Here is a 20,196-nt window from a genome sequence, read left to right on the forward strand (position 1 = left end):
TCTGCACCGCCTTCTTCTTCGCTTAGTCGTCTATGTTTCATTTATAACGTATTGTCCTTATATGCTTTATATGTGCTGAGAGCCCTGGATCTGCGTGTGCTCAAAGCCAAAACACGACTGAGTGTGTTGCTGCCCATGCTCTTATTTGGATGTAAGTAGGGAGTGTCTTACAGGAATCTCATATTCTACGTCATCGCAAGACAGTCCTGGGTCAATCTCATGACCCAAAGTCTCATGTTTAAGATCCCCGTGAGACGCTCCGTGGCCAATCTCTTTAGTCTTGCGGGTCTTTTAAGTGTCTTCCGTGATCTTAATGTGAAGATCATGTCTTGTCACCCTGCTGTTTCTCTCCAGGATTTTTTTTTTTTATAACAGAGATGTTTTCTGAATATCTTTTTCTTTCAACAGGTTTACAGGAACAAGACAGCTTATTCCTCTCACCAGACAACCAGGAGTCTATTGAAAGTATGTGCTTTTGGGAAAAACAGGAAACCTCTGTGCAGAATGCAGATGTGAGAAGTTCACCTCCTGATCTTTTGGACATGAGGGCAGAGTCTTCAAGACTGTCAAAATCAGATGACATTGAGACATCACACAATTCAGCACAAAGTCAGGTGGGCCTGCTACTCTGCCAAGTTTGTAAAAAGAGTTTTAAAACAAGATTGCAATATGATGAGCACCAGAAAATTCACACTGAAGAAAAGCCTTATTCTTGCACTGAGTGTGGCAAAAAATACACATTGAAAAATCATCTTCAGATTCACACAAGGATTCACACTGGGGAGAGGCCGTATTGCTGTGATGAATGTGGCAAAAGGTTCACAGTGAAAGATCATCTTCGAAGACATGAGAGAATTCACACTGGAGAGAAGCCATATTGCTGTACTGAATGTGGCAAACAATTCAGGGCCAAAAGTCATCTTCAGCGGCACAATAGAACCCACACCGGAGAGAAGCCATACTGTTGTACAGAATGTAATAAGAGATTTACAATGAAAAGTCATCTCCAGACACACGAAAGAGTTCATACCGGTGAGAAACCATATTGCTGTGTGGAATGTGGTGAGAAGTTCACACAGAAAAGTAACCTTCAGACACATGAAAAAATTCACACTGGGGAGAAACCATTTTGTTGTACTGTGTGTGGGCGGAAGTTTGCCCGAAAAAGTAATTATCAGAGGCATGCCCGAATTCACACTGGCGAAAAGCTGTACTGTTGCACAGAGTGTGGCAAGACGTTCACGCGGACAAACTCTCTTCATACCCATGAGAGGATTCACACTGGAGAGAAGCCTTATTGTTGTACTGAGTGTGGCAAGCGGTTCGTAAGGAAAAGCACACTTCAGCGACACAACAGAATTCATACTGACAGAAATCTATACCAGATGGACTGAAACATGGAGTATGGAATTACCATATCGGAGTTGTCAAGTTTATACTTGATTGTGTGATAGAAAGGTCATGTGATTTATCCAGTTGAGAATGGCTACTTTATGCTTTTCATGTCAAGGAAACATAACAGCAGTTGATACATCTGTGTATGAACTTAAATAAATGACCTCTTTACGCTAACCCAACCTCTGCTCTTTCTAGGTAATGGAAATTATTCTGATATCAAAGTACCTCAGTCGTCTCATTTGTTTGGCCCTTGTGCTAAATAATATGTTTACTAGTCTAGTGCTGAAGCATCCATCTGATATTCCACTGGTCACTTTCTTATTTTTTACACTTAATTCCCATTAAAGTCTTCAAATATTCCAGTTGTTTGAACCTCACACATATTGCCACCAACATTACTAAAAGATTTTATTTGAAATTTTATACAAGGAATTATACTCTTGTTGTGTTACTGAATTAATTTCTGTTGTGAATTAGCTACTTATAATTATTCCAATATCAATCAGTTGAAGTTATGCATGGGAATAGTAACTTAGTGTGTTACATAATACCGGGGAACAGTCAGAACTTGGAAAGTTCCACTTGTAGCTGCAGATTGCAGAACAGAATATCATTGCTCTCCTTTCTGTTACTTAATTGGCTTCTGCAATTGAATTTATGCTCAGTAGAGCCATGTTACCTTCTCAATTAGTCTGCCCATACAGTTTCCTGTTAGAAAGATGCAAACCCCAATAAATTCGAAGGTTGAAGCAAACCAGCATGTACCTCATCATAAGTTTTCAGTTTAGACCAAGATCAAGGCTTTAGTAAAGCCCAGTGGGTCCTTGAATAATTGTGTGACAGACTGACTAGCAAAAACTGAATTTCTTATTATCATGTCATTTAAACCTATGTAATACCATTTTGGTTTCTCATGGGTGCCACTATTTCATGGGTTCTGTTACTAGGACCTTGTTTCTAGTTGCTGGGGGGCTCTGTTTTGTACATTACGATATCTGGTGTCACCTACACAATAAATTAAAACCTGCATAACACTCCATTCACAACATTTTTGACTGCCATGTTGATTTAGTTTCTTTTTGACGATCTCTGTTTTTGTGGTAGAGTTCTATGGTAACCCTTTTTTGCTTTTAGATACTTGACCTTAAACAGATTACCCTCATATGTTTATACTTAACCTCAGCCAATAAGATATGAAGAAAAAAGTTGTTTTTATTTATTGATTAATTTTATATCTCCAATTCTGCCCTAAATATAAGCAGAGCAAAATATGAGTGTGAAAAAAATATCAATACAATCTTGACAATAAGCAGTTTATCTTGTGTGCAATATACTTGGTACCAGGTGGCTCTCAATCTTAGTATGTTGATTTGGTTTTAAGTCCAAGTCCGGCGTAGTCTTCTCCTCGCAGAGACAGCAACATGGTGTCTGAACAAAGGGACCAGTAGAGAGAGAGAGAAAGCATGTCTCTGTAAGCCTCAACTTACGCTCTTCCTAATCCCTTCCATGATTCCTGGTGAGGGAAGGGGGTGTGCTTACCCACCTTCCAGAGGCTCCAGATTTTACCTGTGCCTTGCACTCCAGACTTTCTTCCTGTGATGAAAGGATCATAGATCTAAAGTGACCCTGCACTGTCACACTGGCCCACTCTCTCCCTCCCCATCACAGATGGCTTAAAGTACTTAAAAGAAATTCTTGTCAGTGATCACATTCCTAGAACTCAAAAATTCCTAAAATGGCTTACGTTCAGAAGGAGTTTTTTTTTCAAGCAACCAATTCAAACTCTTCAGTGGCATTTACAACTAAAATTAAAAGTATGACTCAAATGTATTCAAATAAAGACAATGTAACGTGTTTTTTCCCCTCACCATATATGTTACTGATTGTTTTTCTCGCCACTGTACTCAGTTAAAACCCATTTTTCTGAACCTAACTGACTCAATTCCCAATCCATTTATTAATTCATGCTGCTCACAGTATGATTTTGGGCATTTATTTTTAGTTTTGAACTCATATATTTTGCATCTTTTCCAGTGCCTATTTATTTTTCTTGGGAGGCAGCATTTTGTAGGTTCTTTGATACTATTGACTATTTCTTCTCAGAGAGTCAAGGCTGGGGGGCTGTCAAAAGGCAGGGCCTGTTAAAGCCCATTGCGGCACTTCCTGTGTGATTTTGGGCTACACAAAAATAAACTGTATTGTATTGTATTGATTGGTAGTTTCCACCAAAGAATGACAGAAGGTTTTGACCTATGATGTTGTCAGATCAGCAATATAAAGGTCTGTGCCATTCACTACTTGGTTATGCAAGATTGTTGTGGATGTGTGCTTTGCTTCTTAATAGCCCTTAAATAACAGACCTCTGAGATTTATTTTTTGACCACCATTTTTGTTTAATGTTAGGGTTTTGGTGAAAGAGCACACCGATACTGAATTCAGACTTTAGCTTCCTGGTTCATTCACTCATAGTTACACTCACATGAAGTGGTTTGGCATAATCATAACCTCCATAACCTCCATGTCTTTTTGCATACAAACAACTGTAAACCTACTTTTGCCCACCCTTGTATATTATGGATTCAGTAGATACAGAACTTGTTTCAAGTTATGTTACGTTGCAGCCTTGTGCTAACGATCACATTCTTTTTTTTTCACACATTATTAACATTCACTACTCCAAACTGACAAAGCAGAAAACAGGATTTGAACATTTTTTGCAAATTTATTAAAAATTAAAACCTGAAATATCACATTGACTCAAGTATTCAGACCCATTACTTTGACACTTGGAATCTGGTCCAGGTATGTTCATTTCAGCTTCTCACCAAGATGTTTCTACATTGTGTTGGGAGTCATTCAGTTGTTTGGGCATGACAATCTATAGAAGGACCCCCAGTTTACAATATGCATCAAGCAAAAACCAAGCCAGGTGGTCAAGGAAGTATCTGCAGAAACAGGATTGTGTCTTAAGCACAGATCAGCAACATTGAAAGTTCCTAAGAGTCCAGCCCCCTCCATCATTCTTAAATGGAAAACATATGGAACAACTATGAAACTTCCAAGAGCAGGCCACCCTGCCAAACTATGGGAGAGAAGGACCATTGTAACATGTTTTGAGTCTCGATCCATCAATCTGCCGCTGTATACTGTAAATGGCTGTGCTGTTTGGTGATGTGGCTGATATGCAGTGTTACATGGAATGGTTTGCTGCTACGTCAGGAATAACCTGGACTCCAGATGTTAAACAAGCTTACAAACTACCCAATAGACACTCAAGACAACACAGCCTTTCCTTCTTTTATTTTAAATTTAATTTTTCAAAGTATTCAGTTCACATTTTATGATTTCTTTTCATTATGAGGATTGTATGTTACTTGTACAACTTTCACAAGATGGCCTTATAACTATGAAATGTACAAGCTGAAAAAATTCACATGATTTGTTAAAAAAAAAAATGGATCAAAGACCTCGGTGGACTGATTTCTTTCTATCTCTTCTAGTTGAAATAATCTCCAGCTATATTTTTCTAAGATATTATATCAGAAATATAAGCAACTTACTTTTACACAATTAATTAGAGAAACCCAGAAGTGGTGTGAAAAATCAAGTGGATGGCTCCTGAACCCTGAAAATCTCTGAGCCAGGTGTTAAACTCAAGGTGGGCTTCTTCATTATTCAAAACATGTCACATAAGGCCTGTGATGACCATTAGCTTTCCCCTTTAACAAGGTTTTCACACATACACATTACATCCAAGCGACTGACTGACTATCCATATATAACTAAGCCGGATTACATGCTTCTCCAATGTCCACATTGCACCTACTACTCTCTATTTAGAATGGACACTGCCTACTCATAATCATGACTCAAAAAACAAAGAGTCAAAAAAGGGTGACAGGCAACTCTGCCATAAAGAACTTTAGTGGAGGTGGAACCTTATGAATGCACAAGGGACTGCAGCACTGGCTCTTGGCTGGTCTCCTTTCCACAGCTTACCTAACAGCTACACAATTTTTTTATACATTTCTGCTGACTTCACTGTAGTATATGGCTGGAAGACATTTATATTTCCACGTTTTTTACTGTAATCTCGGTCTATTACTAACAAAACAGAATACATTGTGATGAGCAATGTGGTTCCTCTGTGTCTTTTTTGTGACGGAAATGTGTTGATAAATTCCAGACCACGTCAAGTATATTAATTGTTACCTTTGACCCTCAATAAAATTGCATGTGATACCCTTGCTCTAATCCCATAAGAACTTCTCCCCCTATTACTTTTCACCAAGATATTTACTAGTTTCTCTTTAGCCTGTAATGTTCCTTTTCTAAACGTTCCTCTCTTTATTTCAGTTTGCTCACTGACCTTTCACCATACTCAATTATATAAGCTAAAAAAATATAACCTGGTGAGCTAGAAATATGTTTGTGGTTGAATAGGGTTTGGAACGAAGTGATACACATTCATTGTTTAGTTTGCTTTTTATTATCACAAAAACAGTTTAATCTTTAATTCCTTGTTGTGTAGATCAAGTAACAAGTCAACAGCAACTTCGCATTTCTCGTAAGTGAGACCCGAAATTCACAGGTGGAACGACACAAGGCGGAACTTCAAACACTCTGATAGCTCGTGAATGCTGCATTACAGCAACATAACTGGTTGCTCCAATTAAATAAAATCCAGCAGCCTTGACTCATTTTTCATAATCACACAAAAAAGTCAGGTTAGGGTTGATGGGGAGAGATGAACCGCCTCGATTTTAACTCTTTCAGGGCTGATGTCAACTTTTGTCAAAAGGAGGAGTTGACGATGGTAATCAACTGTAAACTGTGACAGAATCAACCATTACATTTTAGTTGGACTCTCGTTGCTAGAAGTAAAGTTAGATTCATTGGTTTGACCGAAATTCCCTGCACTCTCGTGAGTAGCAAGGCGCACACAACAGCAAAAATGGCACTGACATCTGGCGAGAGATCAAAATGAATGCGTAAAGCAAACTACTGTGTGGATGACGTTTTGCCTGTTATTTCTGACCTGGACTATGAGTTGTAGGACTCGGTTTCTGATACAAGTGATCGAAAACGAATGTGAGGTTCCAGCTTTAGCTGATCGGTCCCCAGCTAGTAGTGGTACTGACAATGTTCGCCAGGGAGGACTGCCACTTAACAATGATAAGAGGTAGAAACCAGAATGTAATGCACTACGACCATGACGCGAAGACAGCCTGGCAGCAAGCCTGCCGCACATTCTTGGCAAACTGGCAGCCACAGCATGCAGCAACAGATGTTTTAGGTTGATTTCTGAGTGAAACCATTGTTTTTTGGAAAAAAATATTCAGCCCTCAAAGAGTTAATCAAGCTTGTGAGAGTGCAATTGCGTGTACCTAGCGTTTCAACGGCTTGGCTGTTTACGTGGCAAAAGTAACTGAAAACAACGGAGGACTGCCATTGCACGGAACAACCTAAGTAAGAAAGTCTCTCCTGAATGATTCAAAATTGTTGTGTCATCCGTTTAGTGTTGAATTTTGTACCTGTGCACTTACCATACTTTGTGTCTTGGTGCTTGAAGAAGCGGCCGTGCATTGTTTCTCGTGTAACGTTTCCCAGGTTGTGTGCATCAATGATTACACGCAAGTACAGATAGAAGTGAAACCGCAAACCTGTTCTAAAATATTAGATCATGCAAATACAAGGTTTACCTTTAGTTATAAATGGCCTTTTTGCCTACTGTCCATTGTCAGCTTTCTACATGATATAAATGCAACAGATTTTGAGATATGGCATTTCTTTGTGCCTATAGATAAATGAGGATTATTTCACAGCAGGTCCTGTTAACTGTTTGATTTGCTTTGTATTTCTGTTCAAATGAATGATTGACAACTTTATCAAAACTGGTTTAACTTGAGCTGTCAACAGCGCTGTCAAGATATTGCATTGTATTTCTCATTTGGTGTTGTTTAACTGTTTCGTTATTTATTTTAGACCACACATACAAATAAATGTTACCAGACTGATGAACTGGATTTCTTTAGATCTAGAAAATTGGCAATAAAAGGATAAGATAAACTTGCCCGTGTGCTCTCTCTGTTCTAGGACTCTGACTGGAGTCTCCGTGTCTGAGGACTATCGAACCACCAACTTCCAGGGGTCACCCCTCTATTCTCTGTTACTCTGTGGAGGTTGAGGGTGGGATTGGCGAGACAGCTTTTGACAGGGCTGGTTTTTGTCACACTGTCCATGTTAATAAACATTTCAAATACAGGAGAACCATAACAAGGGATACACAGTTTGTATTTTAAGTCACTTCCACATATAAATATCAGATCCTTGCTCAGTTAACTTCCAGCGCTCCCGGCTGATTTCTCCTTTCTCACTCTTGTATCCCATTGCGACACAGGCTCGGTTTTTACTAGCAATTCAACTTGTGTTCACTCATAACCCCTTCCAGATAAAATATTTGCAAATGAACTTGCATGTTTGAGTGGGGATTCAACTAAATAGCCCGGGAGTGAAGTCATTCATTTTCCATTCATTCATTTATGTTGACTCCCTCAGACTAAAGACAAGCAGCTACTGTAAACAAATGCTTGCGTGTATCAATGCCTCTTTGGTTTAAAACACATTTCAAGGAAAAAAAAATGTCTATAAAATACTGCACCACTAGTCTAATCACATCATCTTAGCCAATTTTAGATACCATTACAAGCCATGTGAACAGTTCCATAACGCACCACCCTAGGGAGGTGGGCACTATGATGCCCTGCTTTGACGACACAGTAGTCCGGTTACCACCTCCGCTGCTCTCAAGAAGTGCCAGAATTTCCAATCCCCATTCCAAAAAAAAAAACACCTTTCCACGTTCACTTTTATCATTATCTTTTTTCAAACTTGATATCCTGTTAAATGATTTTGGCCTTCCTTACTTTTTACAACTACAACTAATATTTTTAAACTTGAAACCAAAGCTTCTTAAATACACTAAAATACAGTATTTACACTGGAACCCTGTCCAGGGATTTTTCCTGCTTTGGGCTCAATGCTTGCTGGGACAGGCATGAGCTTTTCTACGCTCCTGCTCTGGATAATCACATTTTGAAAAGCCGATGTATGGATAGACATGTCACTTTGTGCCAATCTGAATTGAACTGTCAAATACATGAGCCATTTGAGTAAAGTGTAAAATAATAAAGAGCCAGGCTCAATGTAAAAAGTAATCCAATTAATGAAATTCCAGGCAGGCCACCACCTTTGGGCAGTTTACATGGACTCTCTCTGTCTATTCTAGTTTATTCTTTGGCTCTCCTGTGTCCTCCCATATCTCAAAGATGGATTAGCAACTCTAAATTGAGTGCCCGATGATGCCTGACCCTCTCCAGGTTGTTACATTGGAATAAGTAGGTTCAGAAATTGGATGGACTGTTGAAAATGATGGAACCTGTACAAATCTTTAGATATTTTATGTATGGTCGTTTCTTCATAAATGAATGGATGAATGAAGTGAGACCCCCTCACACATATTGACATTTCAACCACACTCAGTATACATGCCCTCCTTAAAAATATTTTAAAATGTGCCAATCCCAGCAGATGTTGCTGTCCTGACCAACTGTCCAACTAATCAGCTCCCACTCCACCTCCTTTTATATGACCTCAATCCTACCTCCTCCATGTTGACTTCTTGCCACACTACTGTGCCCCTTGTTTTCTGTGCCCATCACCTTTTTTATTTCCATCCATTTTTGTCCTAATTTGTCCTGTTAAGGACCATAGATCCTAAGACAAAGGCAGATTGAAATCCTTCATTTAACAAGATGGCAAGCCACACAAGAAGTTTGTTACACCAAAGCAGAGTGCTGAAGTTTAGGAAGGGGTGAGAAGTATAAAGGGATGGATGGGGCACATGGCACATGACAGCAAGAAAAACCTAAAGGAGCCGAGGCAGCAGCCCATCTGCAGCTCGGCTCTGAGCATGTTGTACAGATGCCCGGTTGACTCATATTTGTCCAGGGTATCATTGGACTCATTAGTCCTGTTTAATTATGTCACTACGTCAGGGTGGGATCGAGTGGTGTTCCTGATGATATCTAATGACAAACGGATTTACGTTACTGCATGCAGACATTCATAGAGTGCCCTCCCAGTGTCAAGGTGACAACTGCCTACAGCAAGTGCCACACCAGACAGGGCAGCCTGTGGTCAAATGGGGCAGACACTCATTTTAGGTAATGAAGCAGTTGAAGGGAATGAATTGAGAGTGAGAGAAAGGGTGCAAGTCGGTCAATGAGAGTGTACAGTGAGGCTAAGCAGTTACAAAGATGGCTGTCAACGCCATTTGCAAGCCAACCAATGCAGACATGCGTGCAGACCAATGAGTAGCAGCCACACTGGAATGCAGAATACGGTGTCAGTTCAGTGGCAGACATTCTAGAAGTGTCCATGCCTCAGTTAAAAAATTCGACTTGTTTTTTTCTTTTTCTTATATCTGCTTCAGCTGTAGCAGCCAGATGGCACAGCAGTTAGCATGGTTGCTTCAGAACTCCAAAGTCCCGGGTTCAAATGCCAGTTCGGTTGCCGTATGTGATATCTGCATGTTCTCCTTGTGTCTCTGTGGGCTTTTTATGACCAATGTGGCTTTTCTCCCACATGCCAAACGTGTGCATGTTGTTAACTGGCCACCCGAGACGTATGTGAACGTGTCCGGAGATGCTAGGGTCACTAGTACTCTGAAATGACTGAGTGGGTGAAAAAATGGATAATTCAGTTGTGCACAGTGTAAAAATAAATAACTTTTGTCATGTGGTTCAGTGGCCTAGTGGAGTTAAACAGCAAGGCTGCCAGTTCACCCAGCACATGACCCTCCCTGAGTATCGTGTCGAGCTTTATGTGAGCTTTTCCAGGTTAACCACTGGGTGCAGCCGTGTGGCCTTGCCAACTCTGAGACCTGGCATCATTTTTTTTTGTACCAGTCTCTGTTTGTTGTAAATTTGCGCATCATCTGTACATTTTTTGTGCTATTTTTTTCTTTGCTAGTCTGATGTTATCCCACATTCTAAAATCTTCAAGTTAACCCAGTATAATTTGCTTTGGCAGTTTGGCAGTGGGGGTGCCCAGGAGAAGACTGGCATTTCATCCAGATTGGATTAATGCCTCGAGTGTGATGTTGCACCACTGTAAAGGAGAAAGTGACTTCAGAAGTGATGAATGGTGGCGATGGGACACTTCCTGGCATATGCTATACATTATGCCCACTTGCTCTTCAGTGAGGGCTTTGATCCAGTTTAAACACAATGATCTTTATTGTTGTGCCTGATAAGGGCATCAATCATCTAGCTATTTAAACATGTCTGATTCATTAATTCAATTCCTGTAATGGATAAAGGACAGACATCTGTGCTATGTAACTCTTGGATGGGTGTTCACTAAAGGAAGGCGCTATATAAACTATGACTTTTTCTTTTACATATATACATACAGAAGCAATCATGTGTTCACCCCACTGCATTCCTCCCTGTTCTTCAAGGCACATGCACACACAGCCAATCTGGCAGAACTGGCATCATTCCTCAGTGAAATCACTGGGTGACAGGGCAGCTTGATGACGGGGTGGAATGGCAGACACGGGACCTGAGGGAACAGAAACTGAACGGCATTAGCGCATCTGACTGCTGGAGGAAGTGAGCCTTCAGAGTATGGCAAGCAGACAAAAAGTTCAGGTGCTACCAATACTGGGCAGACCAAACATTCAAGTGCTGCCAGTGCTTGAGCTGCCAGTTACTCAGATGTCCAGTGTGGTCACTTCTGTCCACTTCTCCCAGCAGTCGCTCATGTCTTTTGTTTCATTAAACTGTCATGTTACTTTTCTTTGTCCCTTTTTGAAAATCACCTAGCATCACAAATGAAAGATTTTTGATTTGAAGGAGAGGGAAACTTATTGACTGAAGTAAAAACCCAGCAGACACATAAGAGCTGTGCAGTGGCTAAAACAGTCCTGCCTGGCGTGTTAAATAAGGAGTTTTGAGAGAAAGAACAGCAAAAACTGGGGATGCAACTGGACAAGCCCTTATGTAAAAAATGACTATCCTAAGAAGACAATTCAGTCCTGGCAAAGCAGCCAAGTGCAACTGGAAGACCGTTCAGAACAGTGACAAGTCATCCTGCTGAAAGAGGAGCAAAATTAAAAGTTATCTTAGGGCAGAAATGTCAAAAAGGAAAGAAAAACTGCAAGATTGAGAAAATTTGGGGAGGAAAGCAACAAAAACAAGATAACTGATTGAGAGAACTGAACAAATGAATAAAAAGAAGACCTGCATTAGAAATGAAGCAAACTAGAATGAAGTTCACCGCCAGGATGAAATAGTCTGAAAAAGGAGAGTGGGGTGGAGTGGAGTGGGGTGGGTCATGGAGGGAAAGAAGCACAAGGAGGGGATGGAATGAGGGATTTGGGATGGAGAATCGAAAATCTGCCAGGACCTCCACTCCTTCTACCCACAATGGAAACGCTGCCCTCAGTTATTTCGATAGCGGCTCCGCAAGAAGTGTCCACCTGCACAGAAGACAGAGACATTAAATTGAATGGTCACTTCATTTAGTAAGCAGGCATAATTTTCATCTGACTCGTACTACAACTACATGGAACACAGCCCAGGATATTCTGGTCTTCATATCATTGAATTAAGTTGTCCAACTTGTCAGCCTGCTTTGCTGAAAATGGATCAGGGAAAGCAATTTTTCTGGCACGAGCATCTTTGAAAGGGGCACAGATATAAAAATAGTGAGGTGAGTCCAAGCTGCAATCCACACTGCGATCACCCCAAAGCAATTGTTGGGCAGGCCTGCTCTGGTGAACAAATCACCAAATCCTGCAGGCATTCTCAGCTGGAGGACCAGATGCTACATTTGGCATGCTTGATCCATAATGTGGTCTTCAAGCTAGGACTTCTTTAAGAAGGTGGCCAGGAATTTCTTATTATCAGGTGGGCTTTGATTCCACTGACAATGGTGGATGACACAAGAGAGTTTACAAGATTTTGCCAGCTATCATTAGATGCTACCATGTCCAATGAGCTGGTTACAATCTGACATGCCCATGATCCACTTATAGCAGGTATTAATGTCTTAAAATTAAGAATTGTACACACTGATGAGTGTAGACTCCATTAAGAAAGATCTGCATCTTTTTTGTGAGAGACTTCCATCTTGATCCTTGTTTTCATAACAATTTTGCTTAGAGAAAACCAATTAACTATTAAAAAGATAGCATTGAAGTCAAATTTGATGTACCACAGTCATCTGAAAAAGTTAAATTCATCAAATAGGGCAGCAGGGTTGGTCCTCAAACCAGGCTGACTTCCACCTTGTCCAAAGCCACCTGTGGTGACTCCCATTAAAACTTTAAACAATACTTTAAGTGGATTACTTGGGTAGTGGTTGAGGGAACAAGTGCCATGAAGTGCCAAACTTCTCTTTTGCTTAAACAATGATAAGAGCTGTTATTTTGTGAGAAGGAAGTATTTTCTTGAAAAACACTAGGGAGCTTCACCCCCTGCTTGCTTTGCTCGCCATCCCCAGCGCCTGTGCTACACGCTAGGAACTTCACGTTTCTGCCACTTGTGTATATGAATTTCACTTTCACCAAACAACAAAACTTTCAATTCTCACGGATATGCCTCTCCATTGAGAAGAAACACTACTTTTCCCTGATGGCAACACGAATTAGATGATCTACAAGTCTTCGACTTAAAGTTTAAAGCCAAACAATATCTACATACTTCTGTCATATCACCTATGTCCATATATTCAATCTCTTTTCGCTTTGACCTTTTTGTTAATATCGCATTAAATTTTCATTCCATGTTTGGAATTATATCATGACAACACAACGTATAACTGTCCGTGAGTGAATATCGTTTCTTTCTCTCTACAAGAAATGTGCCTGACAATAGCATTCACACAAATGAGAAATGATTGAACTGTGTGCGTGGTTATGAGGGCAGGACTTTAAAAAATCTCTTTGCATAAGCTCTTGTCTAGCGGGGCTTGAAATTTTCTTTCATGGGATTTCATTTTCACCAATCAACAAATCTTTTAATTCTCGCATCCTCTTCATTGGGAAGAAACACTACTTTTCCCTAATGGCAACATGAATTAGACGATCTACAAGTCTCAGACTTCGCTGTTTTCGCTGTTCCGTTATTTCGCAAAGTAATAATTTCTGTTTGTTTGCGCTAATGCGATCTTTACTATAATTTTTATTAAACTTTTGAATTTTCATACTTCCATTATCCCTGACCTGCTCTGCATGTGTACCGTGTAACGTTTTTGAATTCTATATGACGTTCTACTTTGTCATCTACTTTTTGTCTTTTATTTCTGGGCCCGGGCATGGTTAAATCTCTTGGCAAAAAGTCTCGTCTTGTGGGACGTGAAAGTCTCTCTCTGAGAAAGTCACATCTCATCTCTCCTTCCAAGATTTTTTTTTTCATATTAGAGAGATAACAAAAATTAATACTTTTATTACATGGGTGTCAGTTTCTCAGATTTCTTAACTTCTTATATGTTTGGGTATAATTTTTTTCTGAACATTATAAAGAAACTGCACCCCAAAAAACAGTCCAAGTAGGAACTGCTTAATTTGGACCTAAAGATTTACATAGTTACAACACAGGCAATAATAATAACAGTAATACATTTCATTGTATAGAACTTGTTCCATGGTCAGAGAACTCAAACTGATTTGTTGTAGTGTTTTTCTCAGATAGAGCTTTGGATGATGATGTTATTTAAGCAACATGGCATTGAAAACAGCCAGCAAGACAGATAGCGTTATGATGAATACAGAATAGTTAGACATAAACAATTATATTTCTATATATATATAAAATTTGTCACATATACATGTTGGGGGCTCTCCTCACGGGCTCAGTTCAAAGTATGTAATAACCTGCAGGGGCAAGAGAGCACACAGTCACCAACATTCTCTTCTCTCACTGCAAAGCCAAGAAACTTCCCAGTTCGGGCACTTAGCTGCAACCTTTCTGGTTCATCAGCAATAAGAAACCCATCTTCCTGGAAGGAGGCATTTTTTGCGACCAAAGCAACCCACCAGACGGAGCTTCTGTGATTGACCCCAAATTCCGAAGCTAGAGCCAAATCAGTTTTTGTTTGCATTGTGCTTAAGGGCCAGAAGCATAATGCCAAGAGGTGTTCCTTTAGTTCTGTCATTAAACAGGACAACATGGATGGTGCCCTAAAGCTGTCATTTCTGCACCTGCACTGTGTGTGTGTGTGTGTGTATATATATATATACAGTATATGTTACATAGTTTACTGTCAAATAATGCAAACCGTACATGACACGAGTTTCACCCTTATTTGGGCTCATCAGGCGTACACACTCCACTGCACCCCTCGCGGGGATCGAACCTCAGACATCAGCGTCAGAGACAAAGTCCCTTTATGCTGCACCACGGCATGTGATAGATAGATAGAAGACTACTAATGTAATCTTACACACTAACTCTTTCAACTAAGTAAAGCCTATAGAGTAGTATAGTAGTATAGGCTTTGTTTTAGGCTTCATTTCCTGTTCAGTCACACTGACTCAGAACCACCAACTACCACATCTTTGCAATGTGGGAGGAAGCCGTCCAAATTTGAGGAAAGCAGGCAAACTCCATACAGACAGAAACCACCAGCTGATCCCAGGTCTCTGGAGCTAGGAGATGGTAGCACCATGAAGCAGCATATCCTCCCAACCCAGCTAAATTACCAGAGACACAGCAAGGTGTTACAAGGAGGTGTTGCTAATGAAATAAACTAAACCCATGGAGTCATTTCTTGTTTTACTCAAAGGAACACTTGATTTGCAGAAATGCTGTGTATCGTCTATGTGAATCTTGTTCATATAACAGAAACATCATCTAAATAAAAGCATAACTCAAAAAACATTGTGTCCACTCACTCTTACCACCTACAATTCTGAACAGCAGCTGCACCCCTGTGCCTCCAAAGGACTCCCTCTTTAAGGCTAAAACTGCTGATGTTTAGTCCTTTGGCATCAATGGAAATTAGTTATTGCCCAAACAAGAACAAGACAGGGATGGCCATGGAGTTATTTACAAACCTGCTTTAATGCCTGCTTAATACATTGTATTTTAGCGTCTGTGAAAAATGCTCCAGTGCTTTTATTTGGTGAAGCTGTTGCTTTTCTGTTTTGTTGTTATTATTAATTAGTTTTTTGAAAACTAATATTTGCGTTCAGGCTGGTACTTGTCTTGGGCCAAGGTGAAGGTTCCATTCTCTGCAATGGCAGAGTTGATTAAGTTTCACTAATCGATGGCCATTAAAATGGAGAACATTTATGTAATATACTGTACATTCCTGGTTAATCATCACTTTGCAGGTGTAGCACATGATGAGCACTGTGGTCCAGTGCCAAAGGAGAGTTGTAGTTCTTCAGAGTTGCACTTTCTTTCAATGAATTACCCCAAAAAAGCCTACCCTGTGCTCACCACACTCTTTTAAATGCTACTGACAGTAACTTTTAATTCCCACCGATTCATTTTTAATCATCTTTGTAACATTATTGATGCTAAGTGTCAGGTGCTGTGCCCTCGACTAGAGGGTCCTGCAATCATCACCTGCCACCTCCTTATTTATATTGCTAGCTATTTCAGCTTCATTTCTTCTATTCTGCCTGAATTATTTCACAGTCGCCTGATCTGAGACACTGCAGTGGACTTCACAAGTATGTTGTATGAACTCAATCTGGACTTGGATTGAAAAGAAATGTAAATGTCAAGACTACTGGAGAAAATGGCCAGTCTTGAACCATCATCGTACACCAAACAATTATGTCCATATGTGGCACTGGACTGTTTTGGTAACTTTAAAAGCAACAAGCTGCAGATAGGGAGGACATCCTTGTAATATATGAGAGTTTTTGTGATGGGCTGACTGACGCCCATTGAAGCACTGCTTATATTCATTTCGCATGTGTGTGTCATTTCAGTCCTGCTTGTTTAACAAAGGTTTTCAGTTCTCGAAAGACACTACCAATTCCTTATAAAAAGTAGAAGAGTTGAAAGGTTGTATTAAGCAATACCCCATCATCATTTGAATACTACCATTTTTTTAAGAGGTCTGTTAACTTTTCAGAAAGATGGTATCCCATCCTATCTCAGCCAATTAGGACACATTAAACTAGAAGGCGGAGCCCGATTTATGTTTCTTATAGATTCCGGGCCTAACCGATTCCACACACCAATGTCTAGTCAAATGTTTGGTAAAGTTACACCCAGTATAATTTTCATGGTCGGCGATTAGTGTTACCTTTTTTCCGTTCTCCATTGGTTTTACCGGGTCCTCCTGCTGAGTTTGTCTTCTTCTTCTTCTTGCGCCGGAAACCCCTGCTTTCCACTGAATCTTTCTCCTCTGTCTCTGCAGAGTCCATGATTCCTTTCTGCATAGTCTCGTTGGTCAGGATATCTTCCTTGTGTTCCTGTTCTTGGAGGATGTCCTCCTGATGATCCCTGGTGATCATTATCGCTTCATTCTCTCTGAGTTCCCATAGCCTTTCCTCTTCTTTAGGCATTCTCATCTCAAAAGTGTATTCTCCCGAGCCTGCTTCCTGGATCACTTCAATTGGCTTTGACAATGCAACTTCAGTACCTAATGGATGGCTTGTTGTTTGAGGTATCGTTTCAGGTTTTGGCAAAACCTGGGCATCCAAAGCACTGTGTCTTCTGTGGCTCCACAGGCGTCCTGAAAAGAGGTAACTGAACAGCTGGGGCAGTCCAGTCCAGGCAGTGATTGTGGCCAGGAAGTTGAGGACTGCGCGGAAAAACCTCAGCATGGTGTGGATTTCACAGAGGCTCCAGTAGAAAATCACCAGTATCGCACACACACAGAGAAAGCTGATCGTCTCAGATAAATCGGTGTGTATCAGAAGGAAGCTCTGCCAAGAGTGAGGTGATGCATACTCTCACAGAACTTTTATGCCGGTTGGTTTGCTAGGCAACCAGCACAGAAAAAACGTGAGATGTGATGTGTATCCAGAGACACATTTAAGCAGCCTAGTAAACTCATGAACTAGATTATGGGCTTCCTACTGTAAAGGAAGGAAGGAAAAGGCAGGCAGACAGGTAATCTACCCTTTGGTGCAGACATAGCCTACTGATTCTGGGCTTGGCCTCAAGGGTGACAACCCTAACCCTCATTTTACTTTAAAGACACAGCAATGACCAAGTAAAGAACATTGAGGCTGAGACCAGTACCATAAGAACCCATCCTCATTGCAACCCGCACCTTACCATTCTTTACAGTCCAAGTAGAAGAATCCTTACTCCTCATCAGATGGTACAGCAACTAGAATATTACATTTGTACCAGATGATAATGATATTCAGTTTGTGAGATCTCTTTTGGGATACACTTCAAAAAGCCTTGGACTCCATGTGTTCAAATTGGATCCTCACTGTCCAGGTTAAGACTTGACCATGGGAATTTGGAGACTATGTCCCTCACTCAAAATCAATCCTCTTGTTCAACGTTTTCAATTTTCAGACCCCTAATCTGGCATCTCATAGTGAAGTGAATTCCCAGACCCATGATGACTTCCACATAATGAAGTTGAGGTTAGATAGTGAAACCCACTAATCAGAGAGTGGCGACATGCTGCACACTGATTAGCACAAATGTAAGTAAGAATTTCACTCTGTTCATGTAACAATAATGATCCTATACAAGTACATAATACAAAATGTTACCCACCAGTCAAGAACATGATGACGTTCTTAATTAACAATTGGCCTTTATTTTATACAGGGCTTTTCATAACGTTCATTATTATCTATGATGCCATAAATTTCTAAAAACAACATAGCAGTTTAAAGGGAATCAAATCATGGAAAGAGACAAAGCATCCTAAAATTAGCTATAAAAAGGTAAACTCAGATTGTACTAAGAAAGACAGCACAACACATGGCTGACAAAGCTTGGTTTTCAAAGCAAAGTGTAGAATGTTCTGTGTGAACCTGAAAGAGGATCCAGCTAAGGTTTAACAAATAAGGTTTAATTCTCTGGGGCTGTGTGTAATCTACAACAAGATCCATATTTAAAAGAATGATTGATTTGAGTTGAATTAGACTTGCAAGTTAGGGTGATTAGTAACTGCAAACTGGCCTTGTTTTGGGTGTTAGTTGAGTGCCTGATTGACTGGTGCCCAGTCCAGGGTTGGTTCCAGGCCTTGTTAAGACAGGACAGGCTCAGCCTTGCCCACCTTCAGCCATGAACTGGATGAAGTAGTTCTGATAATGTTCTGTTACTTTACTTTGAGCTCAATGGGCCTTTAAACTAAACCTAAGAACCACGTTTAGGGTAAAGACGTCCCCATATTATTTTTGAATTTCTGAATCACGATGCTCTGGCAATGTCAGGACTACCTGCCCTTTATGATCAGGTCAATGTGGGAACGCTCTACTGACACCTAATCACCTGGAGGAAGTCTTCTAGTCTTCTGCCCTCTCCCACTTAATGGTCCATATGTTTAATTACCCAGTGGGCAGTTTGCAAGCTCATCACCCCTGGTGGCGATTTATTGTCTCTGAAGCTTTGAATTGATGCCCAGTTACCAATGTTAGCCCTTCCCAGGCCTGTCCTCTATTGTGTCTTTTTGTCCTGAGACCTGACAGAGTACACTCATGCTGTTGCATCTGGTGGCCTTGTCATTTTAGATCTTTGGTTGTGCTCGTTTTCTCCCTCTGAATTGCATACACACAGTCTGTTTAGAGCAGCGAACATGTTTTAAATAGTAAGGTCTTTTTGTTCAGTGTTGCCACCGATTAAGCAGTTGACCTAAAAAACGACTAAAACCAAGCATCTACATGTCCTCTGATAGAAACATAAGGGGAATGGAGGCACTGCAAGATGACTAAGGGACTGGGCTTATGTGTCCGGTGCTCAGACTAGGGATGCACAATTAATTGTATTACAGTCACAATCTCCATTTATCTTTCAATGCAATTGGAATAAAGAACATGATCCATTCTGCAGTGTTTGTATTCAGACAATCAATAGATACAACCATCCATCCATCCATCCATTATCCAACCCACTATATCCTAACTACAGGGTCACGGGGTCTGCTGGAGCCAATCCCAGCTAGCACAGTGTGCAAGGCAGGAAACAAACTCCGGCCAGGGTGCCAGCTCACCACATGGGTGTAAATAAAACCTTCAGTAATAATATTGGAGTGCCTCAGACTGGATGCCTGGGTGACTGTTATTTGCAATAACCAATGAATGAATACAGCAGCGTTTCTCAACCTTTAAGTTTTCATAACAGTTTTAATTGCGCCCCCCTAACGATTTTTTGAAACCCTAATAAAATGTATTCCTATATTTTTAAGTTTTATTATCGACATTTATCTAACTCTACATTTATTTTTCTAGTATCAGAATGTATGAATGAAGTTCATTTGTTTTGGTTTCAATAGATGTATTTTTCATATTTTCGATTCTTGTTTTCTTTTTTTCACATCTTTGCGCCCCTTTTTAGTTAGGGGGCGCGCCCCACAGTTTGAGAACCACTGGTATAAAGTATGTGCCACTTAACCTCAAGGACAAGGTGATACGTTAGTAGAAGAATGAGGAGGTCAAACAACCTCGCAAGTGCATAAAAAAATGCTGCCCTCTCATGTAAATGATGAAAAAAACGTCTAGGTACTAAAAAAGTCACCTCTATTATTGTATGAAACGTTTTTTTGATTATAGATGATAATATCATTCAACAGTCTGTA

The 20,196-nt window shown here is 40.3% G+C and overlaps 1 pseudogene; it reads left to right on the plus strand.

The window, feature by feature from the left end:
* The window catches only part of LOC120538244, a 34,990-nt pseudogene that overhangs the window by 6,554 nt on the left and 8,240 nt on the right, over positions 1 to 20,196 (plus strand).

This window comes from Polypterus senegalus, chromosome 10 (assembly GCF_016835505.1).
Source record: "Polypterus senegalus isolate Bchr_013 chromosome 10, ASM1683550v1, whole genome shotgun sequence".
In the NCBI taxonomy this organism is placed as follows: domain Eukaryota; kingdom Metazoa; phylum Chordata; class Cladistia; order Polypteriformes; family Polypteridae; genus Polypterus; species Polypterus senegalus.